General features: G+C 55.1%; 1 protein-coding gene across 1 annotated transcript in view; it reads left to right on the top strand.

Moving 5' to 3' along the window:
* The first annotated feature begins 3 nt into the window (after window positions 1–3).
* The window catches only part of CSUI_010822 (microneme protein mic14), a 35,466-nt gene continuing 20,093 nt past the window's right edge, over window positions 4–15,376 (top strand). Inside the window, exons 1-14 of the mRNA XM_068070923.1 lie at window positions 4–1,481; window positions 1,983–2,265; window positions 3,139–3,486; window positions 3,910–3,945; window positions 4,922–5,245; window positions 6,015–6,080; window positions 6,985–7,098; window positions 7,743–7,837; window positions 8,495–8,740; window positions 9,667–11,313; window positions 11,838–11,959; window positions 12,560–12,716; window positions 13,480–13,518; window positions 14,662–14,753. The gene's annotated coding sequence lies outside the window, so the exon portion shown is untranslated. The remainder of the gene's footprint in view (window positions 1,482–1,982; window positions 2,266–3,138; window positions 3,487–3,909; window positions 3,946–4,921; window positions 5,246–6,014; window positions 6,081–6,984; window positions 7,099–7,742; window positions 7,838–8,494; window positions 8,741–9,666; window positions 11,314–11,837; window positions 11,960–12,559; window positions 12,717–13,479; window positions 13,519–14,661; window positions 14,754–15,376) is intronic.

The raw sequence follows: 15,376 nt of genomic DNA, 5'->3' as shown, positions 1-15,376 counted from the left end.
AGATATTGCGGCGTCCATTACAAAGACTGGATGGCGAGTTGCCGCCGCGTTCTCGCTGGGGCACCGGCTCGGTTTTGACAGCCTGGACCTGCAGAGTAAACCCGGCTCCTGTGAACGCCTAGCTGCCACAGACTGGACAAGGCTTGAGCAGAACTGCTGCACCTGTTCAGAGCGGCAGCGATCGGGTCTGCACATCGTTCTACAGGCGCCCGACTTCCTGTCAAGCACTGCAGCCCGCCCCCTTTTCCTAGTATGCTAGGCGCCGGGCTGCTGCATCGACCCGGGCTCCCGCACCCTTGTACCGACCGTCCAAACCCTTTCAGGGCAGGAATGTCAGAAGACGCCCTCTTCGTTACACGTCCCTCAAGTCTCTAGTATGTCGGGTCCCTAGCCTTTGTGCTGTCGCATCCAGCACCAGCTACAGTAGAAGTCTCAATCTTTTTTACATTGCGCTATCGTGTTTCTTTTTTTCACGGAGGCTGCTCGCCGACTGTGGACAACTAGCGACTGGTCGGTAGCTGGCAAGTCTGTGCGCATGCGTTGCGGCGATAGCCTCACTGTGGACGCTGCTCTTTCCTGAAGCAGCGAAGTGTATCCTCTTTTCTTGTCTGTCTTGAGCTAGGCCCCTCGATGGCCTTGTCTTTAGTATGCGCGGCGCGCCTGTACTGCCCTGAAAGCTTTGAGACAATAGACGGCACAACGGCCTCAGAAGGAGCAAGGCCCTTTACATCGGTGTTTAGGGTACCCTTCCAGCTGTGTGCTAGCCTCTGCACTCATCTTTCCGTTCTCATCGTTCAGCGGCGTGACCTGCCCTTCCACTAGGACTCGGTAAGGGTCTGCGAAACTTCGTTTCACAAACTGCAACGTCACAAGACCCGTTAGGGAAACACGCAGTCTGCAGGTACCCGTCAGCTCCTTGGCGTCAGAGTCTAGTCAATCTTCTGTTGTGTACGGAGGCAAGGCAAGGCGAATTTTTCCATTATACTTCCCCGCCGCAGATTTGTCTTTTTTCCAGATACCAAGACTTGTTTGGGCTGGACGTGCTAGACGTCCGTCCTTCACGGAGTCGGCGCCCCTCTGTCTCCGCGCAGCTTCGGCAAGCTCCGTACTGCTGCTGCTCTCGCCAGTCCGAGCCGGCGGCGTATCGGACTCCAGGTTGCTCTTGTGTCACTCGGTGGACGCTTCCCCGGCTACAGGGGCAAGAGAATGGCCGGACATGCATCAGTCCGAGAAACGACGCCGGAGCACAAACATCGACCGCACCATAAACCTACTGCTCGCCACAGAAGAGCCGGAAAAACAATTCCTTCTTCTGTTGGTGCCGCCAATCAGCCTATTCTATCCAGCGTCGTGCATGTTTCCGCGGTTCGTGGTGACTGACCCTGGACCCAAGAAACTAGACGGGATCCGCACACAACCATTTTCCCGGCGAGGCAGTTGGAGCGAATCAACGAGTCCGCTCCGTGACACCGTAGTCTGGAGTACGTCGGGGGATAGCTTCATCCGGTCTCCACGGGCTCAGCGCACTTTGTGCGGCTGTCAGTACGTGTCGAGACTTGTGGCCAGTGTGTGCAGTCAACGCCACTCCGAAAGCTGCCGTCTATTTTCGTGGCCCCCCTTGGTTCTTGCAGCTGCGTCTGTAAATTCCTTGCTTTTTCTGCACCTTTCCAGTCAGTGATGCCTTGCGATGTCGCCGTGAACAGCAGAGTGACACAGCGCGTCGGACGGTTCTTGCCAACGACTGCTTCGGAGCGCGTCCGTCAGCAGAGTGTGCAGCGTAGGAACCGCTCAAATCCGGTCAAAGAAATAGCCCTCTCGTATCCTCCTTCAGCAGAGTCTCCTGAGACCCTTTTTTCCCAGTGAAATCTGCAACCGCTTCCGTAACCCCCGTGAGGCCGCCGAAGAGGGCCGAATGCTTACCCGAGTCAGGTTTTCTTTCAGTGCACTCCATCATTGTTGCTTACCGTGTGTTCCTGTTTCAGATGGGGTGTCGTGTCTTGGGACTGGGGATAGTGTGCGGGATGTCGCACGGATAAGATGCGTTGAAGTAGCCCCGCTCGATGGTTTTTCCGCCCTTGTCAAGTATGGCTTGTATCATGATGCGAGATGGAGAGAGTAGGGCTGGATGGTGGCGTCCGCCCAGGGGAATGGCCATGAAGTCCCGCCTGGTCACGGCGGCTGTCCTACTGCTACGAGCTTCTTTTCTGCCGGACACAAGAGAGGAAACGACTGTAGCAGGAAGAGCGCTGTGGGCACACACCGGCGGTAAGACGCAGAATCATTGAGCGGACTGACCAAACTTCCTCCCTCTAGCCGCAGCTGGGTAGCTTGCTGGGAGTCAGACAAAAATGCCTCGTCTTCTGATGTACCGCTGGGCCTGCACGTCATAAAATTTTTTCCCTTCCGTACTTTTGTTTCGTGTTCGTTCTACGCTGCAACGCTAGCCTCGAACACACAGGAACTCACTCGCTGAGTTTTGGGCTTGTTGTCGACTTGTGCTTCCTTTGTTCTACTTCTCTGCGCCTCTTCGTATGCGTGTCGTCCCTTGTCTGGACGCTTGTGCACGGCTCAAATTGATCTGCACATGAGACCGCTTCTTCCTGGCCGGGGAAGGTGGAGAGTGAAACAGCAAGAAGCTGCGCAGTCATGAACAGGCCACACCAAGTCACCTCGACAGGATGTTTCCTATTGGAGGGCTGCACCAGTCGCCTGTGTTCTGTTCGCGCCGACGAATCAATGTGTGCATTTCGTAAACTGCGTATGCAGATCTCAGTTTTAAAGCGGAGTCCGGCTGTCACGGGTGGGGGGGGCTCCACTTGACGACGCCTTCGTTCAGTGTCGCACCGTATTCAGTACACCGAGCGGGAGCATAGCGGAAAGTCGCTGTGGCCTCGCTCTGCTTCCCTTCTGCGCAGTTTTCCAGACACTGTCGGAGAGGCCAGCAGACACTGTCGCAGCTGCAGTCAAAGAAACTGACTTTCCTAGCTCATGTACAGGCGACAGCCGCGGTGGGACTGTTGCGTGCGCTGTCATACTGCAGCTGCTCCACCCACGATACTTTCGCTTGTGTCCACGTGTGTGCTCCCGTATGGCGACATTTCCAGTGGAAGTGCTGCCTGCTATGTGTCCTTTTGTTAGTGGATGAGACAGGTGCAACTGTGGGGCCTTCTTTTATACAATCCTCGTCCAGTAGTTCGCTGCCTTTGGGTGAGAGCCCGTTGGTGGAGCTCATGTCCTGGACTTCGTCCGCGGAGAACAGTGGCCCACACTGTTACGGCGTCGAGAAAGTCCCATCAAACATTCATCCGCGGCTGTGTACATATGCCTGTCTTGAAGTGTGGAAGCAGAGGGCCGACACTTATGCGATCTGCCCCGACAAGATGAAGTGTTTCACAGCGGAGTTTAGGAAGCGTCGAATAATCACGTCCAACACCGACATTTGGGACACGGCACTTGCCAAGAAACTCGCTTCCGGCTGCTCGTTCAGTAAGCGAGGAGGTAGTGGCTTGTTAACGCGCTTTCTTGAATTTTCGGTGCAGGAGCGCAGCACAGCAGACGTGCTTCTTAACAGTACGGTGAGAACAAGCCTGTCGAGTTGTACAGTCCCGCAGGTGCAAGCCGCAGCCGCCGTGTCAAAGACGCATGCGGACACGCGGTCTCCCGTCAGCTTGTGTCGCCATATGCAGAGGATTTTGAGGTCCCGCTTGCTTTCGTTGTGTCACGACACCTCGCCGGTGTGGTGATCTCGCAGGGTGTTTCTGCAGACACTGTAGTAAAGTAGTGCGTCCCAGTCAGCTGCTGGCGGGAGAAGTACGCGCGGAGGTGTCCCGTTCTGCAAGCACCGCATAGGTACGCCACCTTGTCTTCTTTCTCGCTCTTCGCTATGCGCTGTTTGTTGTGCCTCCGCAGAAACCCGGTCGCCGGATTTCCCTTTGGGTCAGTTCGGTAAGCGAATGCAGCAGCTCCAGAGCTATGGACTCTCAACCTATGCGTATTCCGGGATCCCGCTGCACCGTACAGAAGCGTTTAGAAATGCCCCTATTTCCGCACAGATTGCCTACATGTCTATGATCACACACATATGTCCGAGGCTCGTCTGACCGAGCGAGTCTATCTATCGAATCGCAGTTGTCTAACGCGAGTAGCAGTCAGGGACGGTAGCCCAGTATTATTTCTCTGGGTAAGTTATGCGTGTTCCGCGGTGGGAGGGCTACAACGACAACCAGATCGGTAAGCAACCGGAGTACGAAGGTGCGCAGCATTCGAAAGAGAGGTCGGTGGGACCACGGGAACTGGTAGTCGCAGTTTACGAAGACCGTGCAGAGCGGGGACGAACAACCACACGGGAAGCTGCGGCCCCCAGACTGTTTCGACAACACGAAAGGCAGCACCTCGTAGAGTGTTTCTCAGGGTGCACTCATGACATCGGAGTGCATTCATTCTCGGAGCTGGGCGTCACCCAGAGCTGTGCTCCCGTGGTCCGGTACAGATTAGTTTCTGTAGAGAGATTCTGCAAGAACAGCCCCCAGGACGCAGCACTTAGTGCCGTGACAAGAGGAGTAATTCAGCTCACAACCCCAAGGCCATTCAAGATGTTTCGGGCAATGGCTCGTGTCGAACTGCACATGTGTCGGTTGGTGGCTACATCACCGCCTGCATGTGTCCCGTAGTTTTCATGTTTGGGAACGCACCGAAAGTATCCAACTCCTAGCAGTTCCGTGTTTGAGAGGGATCAGGGTCCCGCCGCTGGTTTTCTGTTTGGAGGATCAACGTTACGCAGGAAGGATGAACGTGCCGGCTTGCACTGACAAGTTGTTCTGTGCGTCTTACGGCACAGTGTGGTTCCTGTGGACGACCTGTCCTAACGAGAGTAACTAAGAACGGGTGACAAACTTTCTCTTTGTGCAACTCTTCCTCCCAGAGATAATTTCAGAGCTAACCGTGTTCGGTTTCGGAGACACGTGGGGATGGGAAAGCAAGGACCTTTGTAAGGACAATCGAAGCTTGGAAGTCGTTCACGCGCAGTTCGCACCCCCAGAGGTAAATCGCGGATTAACACTGCTCGGGACCAACTGTCTCCTGTCCGACATCACAAAGGAGACGAGGGAGGCATGCAAAGGTGCCATCGAGGATCCCGCGAAAAGCTGCAGTCTGCGTGAAGCCTTTTATCGGCAGTTCACCAAACAATACGCTTGCACGCCCTTCCGCACGCCCACTGCGGGCTTTTTTCTGAACTGCCCTTTCAGTAAGCCTTGTTACCAGGGGACTGGGGTCTCCTCGGACTACCAGCTCCAAGTGCAGACGACCTCTCGTCGCGGGCGTATTCCTCTTCACGCAGCAGTGCAGACGGTAACACGTGATGACGGTCGCTTCTAACCAGGCGTGCGGCTCGCACTAATTTCAAAGCATGCACTGCCTTCCATACAGCATTTCAAAGACATGTCGTCGCTACCAGCAGCGATCAGCAGTGGTTATGGACAGTCAGATCCTTTTCAGCGTCCGTTGCTCTGACCGTGGGCTAGCTTTCGAAGGAGAGCGCTGTCGGACGCTTGATGGGCGTTGTCATTCGGGTTGGAAATGTGGGTGCGAGAAGCCACTTGGCGGTGACTGCTTACCTGTTTTAGCTTAGTACGGAGGTTCCTCCTCTCCAGGATCCGCACCGTATGTAACATTTCGTTTCTCGGTTCACTAGTCCTGAGTCTTACCGAAAGTGTCTTGCAATTCGTTTCTCCACGCCGGCAATCCGGAGCCGCTGTAAGGGCGTGTCCGGTAAGAGGCTCGCGGCGCTCCCTACCCTCCTGCATGAGGTCCAACCACGCTGAGCGAACCAGGATCCTTCATCTTCCAGAGAAAAATCGATGCATTGACACGAGTCTGCCTGAGGGGCCGCGAAGGTCGAAACAAGTTTGACTGTGGTGGCAGGAGCCGACGAGCAGCCGCGGTGTGGGTCCAAGCAGGCATTAAAGGGTGCGGCCTCGCGTTCGCCTGTTGTTGGTGGCTCTGACGTCCCACAGATCGGTCTAGCAAGAGCTCGGAGGAGTGCAAACTATACCGACCAGCGAAGACAACGGTAGACAGAAGTAAGTCGAGAGACCAGGTGGTACAGGCAGTCCCCTCTGAGCCCTCTTCGGACCTTCCTGGCCCCATGTCTCATGTCTGCCGTTACGTCGCTTGCACTTACAGAGGTGCTTGGGGCTAGTGTGGTTCTCAAGAATTAGAGGCCCGTGCTACTAGCGGACTCGTGCGCTCCTGTGCTCGGCGGAGACCGATGATCACGGCTGACTGTCTGTGGTTTAGATGTTTTTGTCCTGTCTTCACAGCAAACGGTCAGTCACTACGCGCCGGACTGGAAGCCTGAGTGCTCTCGAGTGCAGCGGTGGTGCCCCGGGAGGTATTTCTTGAGAGCTTGCTTCGCGAGAGTCGTCGACTGCTCGCTGACGTGAACTCCGACACCTGCCGTTGACCTCCAGTTCTCTTTCGCGGGTCGGCCGCACGACCAATGTGGACGGTCTCGTTCTCAGATGGTCGATTCTTTACTCGGCTGTTCGCTTCCAAGCGTGCGCGCAGCAAGCTGAGGGAGAACGCGTGTCCGAAAGAAGTATTGTGAACACGTTGTGCTTCATAATAACGTGTTCGGGTAACAGAAAGTGCGAAGATTTGTTCTAGAGCGTCCTGTTGCAAGGCTGATCGCCGGCAACATGCACAAGAAACTGCCTCCTCACCTGCAGTTCGCGGCGAGCTGATGCTGCAGTAGTTGGAGCTGCTTCCAGGAGTCGTATATCATTGAGCGCGCGCGCCCATGAAGGGATAAGATACGCCTTGCCTGTCGTTCGTTGTCGCCCAGATTTTTTCCGAGGTCCTATTTGCCTGCTGCCTAGTCTCTCAATTGTCTTTCTCTCTGGCCAAACTTGACAACCCAGCGGCTTCATTTTGAAGAGTCTCCGTAGCATAGTGCGTTTTGTGTTGTTGCCCTCGCGTGAACAGGATCCTGCTATTGTCCTAACAAGCTCACTCCGTGTGAAGCTGACGAGGCGGTGCTGTATCCCGCCGTTCAAGAGCCCAGGAAGGCGGGGCAGACTATAGTCGCTGCTTATAATCGTGGGTGAGACCCAGTAGAACGAGGACAAGGACGCGTGCAGGAAGAGCTCGTGGCTTGTCTGCATGAATGGCTGACTGCGGGCTTGTGCACTCTTATTCTGGTTGTCGGCCGTGCCGGTGTGTGACTCGAAGTCTCTGAACTCTCCCAGTGTTGGTCGTGTGTCGTCCTCTGTCAGTCTGCGCACCGGGGTGGCATCGTACAACTCCCCTACAGGTTGGTCACGGCTGAAGCGAGTGAAGCTTCTTTCCTGTAGTGCAGGAGACGTCTTCCGTGCTCGCTCTCCTCGAGGCCGGCTGTAGCCTTCGACCCTTCATGACGTTCCGCAGCTGGACAACCTTAGCCGCGGTGTCTGACCGAGTCGTGGGATTGCGGCGCATTCCTTCAGCGAGTGTCTAAGTCAGTGACGGGTAGGATTGTTACGCGGCTCACCACATGTAGCATTTTCAGTCGCAATCTTTTCTTCGTGGTCTCTGTGTAAACGCGGGAGCGAGGATCGTGCCCTCGTCCCCCCTCTAACCCTTCGGAACTCAAGAAACGTTTGGTGGCTGCCGCGCTAGCTGTCTGAGTTCAGAGTGCGCGCTCAGCGCTTCCAGAATCTTCTGTACCGATGGGGAGTTGTTATTGTGATCCTGTGGCTCTTCAGTTTCCACAGCGGACTGTCAACGGCGTGGGCGGATCCGCCGTGCGCAGCTACCGACGTGAGGGTGGCGTGCAAAGGAGTCCCGAGTCATGACATAGGCAAGTGAACATGTCTCAGAAGAGCGTCTGCGGTTGTGCCGATGTTTCATGGGACACCGGCAAGGTCCGGCCAAGCCGCGCTGCTGCCTGCAGTGTAAAGCAAGTCACTCAAGGAGCAACAGATTCTCGGGTCCTGCTGCATCGTCACAGCCATGTGGATGCCACCGCGGGAAAGACAGGCTATGGTAAAGTAACGCGACACTTGCGCCTGTCGTGCCTGCCCCCAGTGGGCACGTATCTGTAACAGTTGGGCTGCAGACTTCAGGTATTTCGAGAGCGGCAGCTTCTCCAGAGAGTTGCGCACCCGCGTGCAGATTCCGCGTGAAGCGAGTACCTCTGTTTCCATTGATCGTGGTTCTTCTCATACACTGCCACCACATCACCAGCGAGACGTACACGACTCCTGTCTCTCGTTGTAAACAGTTGATGGCCCGCGGTATTCTACTGAGTACTCGCTACGCAACCTAAATGACAGCGACGGTTTTCAGCACTCCGGCGTCAGCACGCCGGCGTGCGTTCCAAGAGACTGGGGCCTGACACATTACAGGGTGCGCGATGTCCTTTCTGCTGCCCCAGCGCCCATCGGGGGAAGGGGGGGGGACTTCCTCGCAGTCGGTGAAGTCGGGCGTGTCCGCCTTTCTGTGTGCTTTGCTTCAGATCAGGACGAGGAGACGAGTACGCCAGCCGCAGATCAGGGGCCGAACTGTCATAGGCCGACCAAAGAGAGTCCGAACGAGTTTCTTTGCACATACGCTTGCAAGTCGCTTTGGGACCCTGAAGGAGAGATAGCAAACTCCAGAACCCCGTACGACGGATTCATGAAAGAGTGGGCAAGTAACTCGTTCGACATACTGCCGAAGTTGTCGGCTGATACAAAGTCACAGCTACGCAGCTGTTCTTTTGGTACGACTGAGTCTTGCCCTTGTGGCAGCCCGGAACTCTCTACGTGCGAGCAGGGCGCAGTCTCTCTGGACGTGCGGAACTGTCTTACCGAGAAGCCTGGCCTCTGCTCAAAAAGGCGTACTTGAACTCTTAGCAAACGTCTTAGCGGACTGAAACCTTCGGCCTCTCTACAGCGCTGAGTGGGTCATGAAGACCTTCCTTGAACATTTGCGTACTTGCAAGTCGTCCACTTTACACGAAACAGCAGATTGAGTGTACCATGTGAACCTGCGTACTATCCGGCGTCACCGCCGTGAAGGGAGATCATCGGCCCTTCACCTACACACGCGCTCTTCGTTGTGCGAAAGGCGTTGCGAGCAGCGGATTCGTGTATGTGGTAGACAAAATGTTAATGGCTGTAGTAGCACAGGTGGAGAGATTTCTGAACTTCACACAGGGGCGGAATCTACCTGGACGAGAAGGCGCAGCGAACGGATCAGAGACAAAAAAGGAAGTGCATGTAGGCTGCGTTATATTGTGTCTTGTAGCTTGGGGAGAACAGAGAACCGTGTCAGTGTGCCCTTCAGCCTCCTGCTGACTAGAAGTGTGATGCGGCGTCACGTGTATCGGTGAGGCACAGTCAGGCAGTATGCAGGCCAAGGGCCATGTTCGTACCTCATAACGTATCAGACGGTCAGTTCTTGCCTTGGCATCATTGATTAAAACTCGTGCTCTGACGCATGGTTTGCGACGTGAACACGTGGTATTTGCACCAACAGCGGGATGAACTAGTTCGAGTGTGCATCGCGTTGCAGGTGTTCACGAAGGCGAGCCAGCGTCTTCACGGATTATGTAGCAGCCTGCGCTCCAAGTGATAAGAAGATCTCTCCCCCAGAGGGACTGATTATTTGGACTTTGCAGTATTTGGTTTGTTTTCTGTCTTACAGAAAGACGAAATCGTTACGCACCAAAAGCCCAGTATAGTAAGAGCGACCGAACCGGCGGTTACCGTTTTCCTCGCTGATCCGTTTCTCTCCAGCGGCCTAAAAAACGAGCTGTTCACGACGTCTGTTTTTCCATCGAGGCACCACTGTTGTTAAGTAGGGGAAAGAATCGCTGGTGTTAGGGCAGACCCGCTATGCGGTGTTGTGGAGTGATACTGAGATACGAAAACTAAAGAAGCAGATGGGATTGAAGCTCACGGTAGTCTCAACTGTAAACATGGAGATTCGGTACTGGAATGAATATAATTATATGATTCCATACCCCAGCTAATGCGTTACGTATCTTGCCTGAGTAGTCTTTAGGAAAGGTGGTTTGACTGGGGCGGTACCACTTTTGAGTTCGTTGTAAATTTGGGCCACGTTGCTATTTTTTTCGGCGCAGGATATTTTTCTTTTCCGGTAGCTTGCCGATCTTCGCCGACAGTTTTGCCTGTCTCTGATGTCCAGTGCCTCCCCCTAGCTCTGCTTGTTTTTTCCCGCGTTGACTGTAGTGCACGAGCGTTGGTCCTCCTCGACCGGGGATCTGGAATATTCCTGCCCGGCGGGCAAGAAGATGGTTCTAGTCCAGGCCCTGACTGGCTGCCTAGAGGTACGACGTGGGAACTGCAAACTCGGGTTTGCCTGGCACCCGCAGGACTTTTCTTCGTTCTCTACCGGTTTGTCCCACTGAAGATGCGAATGTAGAATTACCTGTTAACGATAGTGTACAGGCTCAAGCATACATTGCCTGTCAGGCTGTAGCAGCCGGTCCTTCATGGTTTGACGTTGAAAATTCTTAGCGCGTGCGTCCGCGAGGGTGGCGGGCCTACGCTTTCAGCTCAACAAGTCTGAGCTGTAAGAGCCGACCACGGAGGAGAGCGTGTTTTAGAATTAACAAGTGGAAAACCTGTCTGGTCGTGGGGATGACACGTCGGCCCGCTGTGACGTGCTGCTACGGTAGTTGTCGGTTTCATTCCGAGTGAGATTTCGATTTGAGATTGTTGACTTCCTGGCTTCGGACTGGCTTGAAGAGTCTTGACAGGATATCGCTCCTACGTTGAAATGGACCTTGCAGACACAGCTGCGGTGCTAGTATTGGACGCTGCCGCACCCCGGAGAAACCACTGTTTTAGCAGCCTTGTTCTGGCAGATATCTTGCGCACCCCCAGGTGCTGAAGCAGTCTTCCGGTCTCACGTGAGAGCAGGCCCTCCAAGGCACGCGCGTCCTGCCCGTGACTCAACTGGGAGGTGGCGTTGCGTGTGGGAAAGGGTGATCGAAGTACCACGTGGATAAATTCGGCGCGTGTCCTTCCACGGAGCACAGGAGGTTTCGCCCTATTCTGTGACTGAACGTCATACACGTATGAACCACAAAGGTCCTGGAGGTGATGCCGCTGACGCATTTTCTTCAGCTCCTGGTTAAGGATGTTGACACCTACAGCTGCCAGCCCAAGGACGTCACCAAGGAGGTCGTCAAGGGCTGTCAGACCATGCTCACCACAAGCAAAGGGACGTGCCTCGTGGCGCTCTTTACCTTGTTGCCCGATGCGTCGGAGTGTCCGCTGTGCAGCGGGGCCTGGGGTATTGTGTACCGGTGGGACTGCGTACCAGGTAACAAAAGGGACCTGTTAAGTCCGCATCCGGACTACGCGGGGGGCTTCGTACACGGACAGCTTTTGCCGTGGCTGTCCGCGCCTCAAACTTTTGTTTAGTTCCGGTTTGGTGGCGGTCACGGCTTGCTTTGTAGCAGGCCCGAACAGGCTAAGTGAAAAACGCCCGTCTGCTGCGACGGCCTCATGACCAGATTCTGCGTGACCGTGCCGACATGAAGTGGCACAGGGTTTTCCACCGGTTTATCACTCCCGGCCAGACCAGAAAGGTAGACTGTGGGCTTTCTGAGCTTGAAACTCTAAGGAGGTCGATTTTCTTAGATGCGTTGACCGTTGTGAGACGGATTTTGAAGCTGTTTCAGCAGAAGTCGACGTTGTGGAAGCCAGCACCTCGTCCTTCATGAGCTTGGTAGGAGTCGCCCCTGCACATGGGAATTCCAGTTACTCGTGTGTGCTCGCGATCAGTCGGCGTTCTTCTCTCCGGTGTACAGTTTTCCGTCCGGGTTGCCGTCCTACCTGTCTCAGAGTCCGGTGTTGCGGTCCAGTGCGTGGTTGAGCCGACGAACGGAGCAGCAGGCCTGGAGAACAGCACCGACAGTTGTGCTTGCTCGACTATGGCAGAAACGTGCACTCTGGAGGAAGCCGAGGTAAGACAAAGCTTGCATTGAGCCAGTAAGTATTCACTTGCGAGACACAATGACTCCAGCTGTATCACTTTCCTTGCATCTTAGCGTGGAGCAGGTGGAAGGCAAACGAGTACAGCGTGTTCACACTGGTTTCCAGTGACAATACATTACAGCGTTCTTAGTCTCACTGCGTCCAAAACGACGGGCAGCTCAACTGTTGTGATCTGTTGTCCCAGTTCAAGCGTGAACTGGGTCATTCAGTGCGACGGACGGAACGAACGGCGTGTGTAGGCTTCTGTCAGGTGCAGCTCAAATTCTGCAGTATCCGGGGAAAAATGCACTCTCGAGGGCGCCAAAGGGGCCCTTGGGATGGTCGTACAGGGTGCTGGTTTCGTTCACGTGTTGTTGACGAACATACGCACTTTCCAGGCAAGTGCCGACGGAAGGCCGCGTAGCTCTTCTCTTACTTGAATGCAACTGCCCCACATGTGACACCGGTGAGTAAACAAGACACGGTTCCGTGAGTGGCCCAGCAACAGTGTGGTAGCTTGCTAGGCTCAAGTACCGTTCAGGTCTGGTGACCTAGCAGTTGCTCAGTTGTTGGGTGGACTGGACTCTTAGGCCTCTCCCGGATGGAAGAGTACTGTGACGCTGCAAACGCTTGTCCTCCTCTCTGGATCTCTCGGCTTCACTAGCGAAGGCACCGAAAACTTATACAAGATCTCTCCGACCACTGACGCTCAGTGCAAATCGTCTTGGATGAGAGCACTCTGCAAAGGTAAGTGCGGTGGAACATACCCGGCGTCTCAGTACAGGCCGGACGGACCCAGATCAATTGGTTACCCGTGATTCGCCTAGCTCGTGAGCTGCGGTACGGTTCTGCTCGTCTATCGACTTCTTGCGCGGCTGGCAGCGTCCTCTTGTTAGGGTCCACACCGCAGGTTGCTACTCAAGCTACGCTGACAGTGCGGCTGCGCAAAGGCAAACACGACTTTTAAAAAACGACGGCGAGCTCTACATTTAGCACTGTGCGAGCCGCCGCACAAGGAAGCGATGGTGTCGGGTCCCTTGGGGACGGGGTGAGAATTGAGTCTTCAACAGCACGTGGGAGGTAGTGCTCCCACTCCCATTTGTGGCAGCACAGCCAGGATTATGTTCAAACAGAAAGTGTGCAGCCTTCCCGGGCGGTAGTGCATGTCGAATGGCCCTCGAGGCCTTCCCCCCGCCCGCTCGTTAGATCAGCGGCTTCTCCGCCAGATGCAGTAGGCTGGCGCTGGACCGTTAGGTTTTGGGAAAAACGCACGCCGCCTGGTTCGCTCCGCCCCCTCGAGGGCACCTAAGAGGCTCTCGTTTCTTTAACGACAGGTTTGGCTGTAAGTGAGTGATGCCAGTGTCGATGCAACCCCTCGACACCGCAGCTTTGAACTTTCGTGAACGCTGGCAGGTATGCACTTGAACTCGGCCAGCTGGGAAACACTGAGTGGACCACAAGGTACTGGAAGACAGAACGACCTGGCTAACCTTTCCTGCTTGTTTTGCAGAGCCGCCAGCCGCAAAGGCGCCTTCTCCGCCGGTCCTGGGTAAGCTTTCGGCTCAGTGGGATCGAAGTAGCTCATTCTGGCTAGACACTCGGTTTATCAGGTGTTGCGCGGCCGTGACGGTGTAACCGCATGGCTATTAGTGTTCAAGACTTTGAGGGTAGAAAAGGTATCCGTCAACGGACGGTGGGGCACGACCATAATTTGCCCGCGAGGGCGGCTCTCCGGGCACACAAGCTGGCATGTAGCTTGATACGAGATACCAAGCGCATCTAAATCAAGCTACATGCCAGCTTGATTTAGATGCGCTTGCTATCTCGTAGCACCATGTATTGTAACCCGGAGCCCCACTCGCATTTGCCTCGGGAGGCTACCTCGCCTCCGTCCGCTGGTGTGATATGCTTTGCGTACCGAATGCAAATAGCGAGACGTACTTTCCGATAGAGCCTCCTTTCCGTTTTGGTCTTCGGGGAGTCGCTGTCGTGTCTTCTCTCGTCACTGGTGTTGTTTTGCACTCCACTCACGCCTGCTTGAGGTGAATCACCAGACGCTTTCGATAGTTTTGCGGCTTGGGAGGGCAGTTCGCGTCTCAAGGGGAGCGAGTCTAACGGGGCCTCTGTTACTGCGGATACGCTTGTCTGGGAGGCAAGGCAGTGCTGCTCACCATGCAGAAAGGCGGTCTTCGTGCTGTCGTGAATGGTGCTTTATTCTTTACGGTGTTGGCTCCGTGGCATTTCCACTCAAAAGTCGCCGGTGGTGCAGCGCCGCTGGGTGGCGCGGGTTGCCCATGGGAGCGATTCTCTTCCATCAGGACGGCTTTTTTCCAGGCAGACGAATCAGGGAAGCTTCTCAAGAGATGAACGAGCGCAGTTCCTCAGATTGAGGGCCCGGGCATGACTACGGTGGCTTACCAGGGTACTTGCACCGCGAACGCCAGTGACGGGAACGTAGTTGCTGAAAGTGACAGGCCTCACACATCTGCTGTTTCGTTGTCCGAGCGTATCTGTCGTCGTCAACGTCCAGTCCGACAAGTGTGTGTACGATAGTGTATAGCCAGTCGCAGCCTTTCAAGCGATCCTGAAGTGCTAAGTTTTCACGTTCTACGGAGGACACTGAAACGCTGAGCTTTCGCTGATGGCAGGCGTAGTCAAGGCGGAAGTCGGCGACTCTGTTTTGTGTCGACAGACGCGGACTGCGATAACTCATTTTCCACGAAAACGAACGCCACTTCTTTCGACGACTCAATCTGCGCAGACGAATGCACACGTGTAAAGAATGTGAGTCCTAGGCACATCTCTGTCCTTCCGTTCAGCTGCGGGTAGCAGTGGGTTACAGCCCTTCACGTTGGGCGGGGTCTTTGGGGCTCTTGTCAGTATAGTGTGGTACGAGTGCCTCTTGCAGATTCGAGAGGATCACTATAGACGAGCCATCGGAAACACCGAAGGCTCAACTGGGTGAAAGCTTGGAACTCGGCAAATTTACAGGACTCTACTTGAAAAGGGAGTTCCGCGGCCGTGTAGTTCTCGCTTTGCAGCGTATGTGGGCAGGTTGGAGGGCGGCTAGGAACAGCCGGTAAATCTGCCCAGCAGGACCGCATACTGCGCCGAGTCGCTCGCAGTTTACTACCAGAAGCGTCTACCGTTCGTTCCCGACCTCGCGGTGCCTGTGCCATTCGGCGTCTGTGGTCTTCAGTTGCTAGTTTCCTCCACCTACACCTTGCGCGCTGCGAGAAAGTCAACGTGTTCTAAGGTGGAGCAATGGATTACTCCGAGTGCCCAAGGCAGAACAGTGCACACTCACCATGGTTCTTTCACTCGGCGCGCCGCATCGGGTGTCGTCAGAGTTGCGCAGGGCCACACTTGGGTAGTAACGGCAATGGCGGCGACTCATTTCACAGGGA

The sequence above is a fragment of the Cystoisospora suis genome (genome assembly GCF_002600585.1).
Source record: "Cystoisospora suis strain Wien I chromosome Unknown contig_8477, whole genome shotgun sequence".
Lineage (NCBI taxonomy): Eukaryota > Apicomplexa > Conoidasida > Eucoccidiorida > Sarcocystidae > Cystoisospora > Cystoisospora suis.
This window is presented reverse-complemented; position numbering and strand designations above follow the sequence as displayed.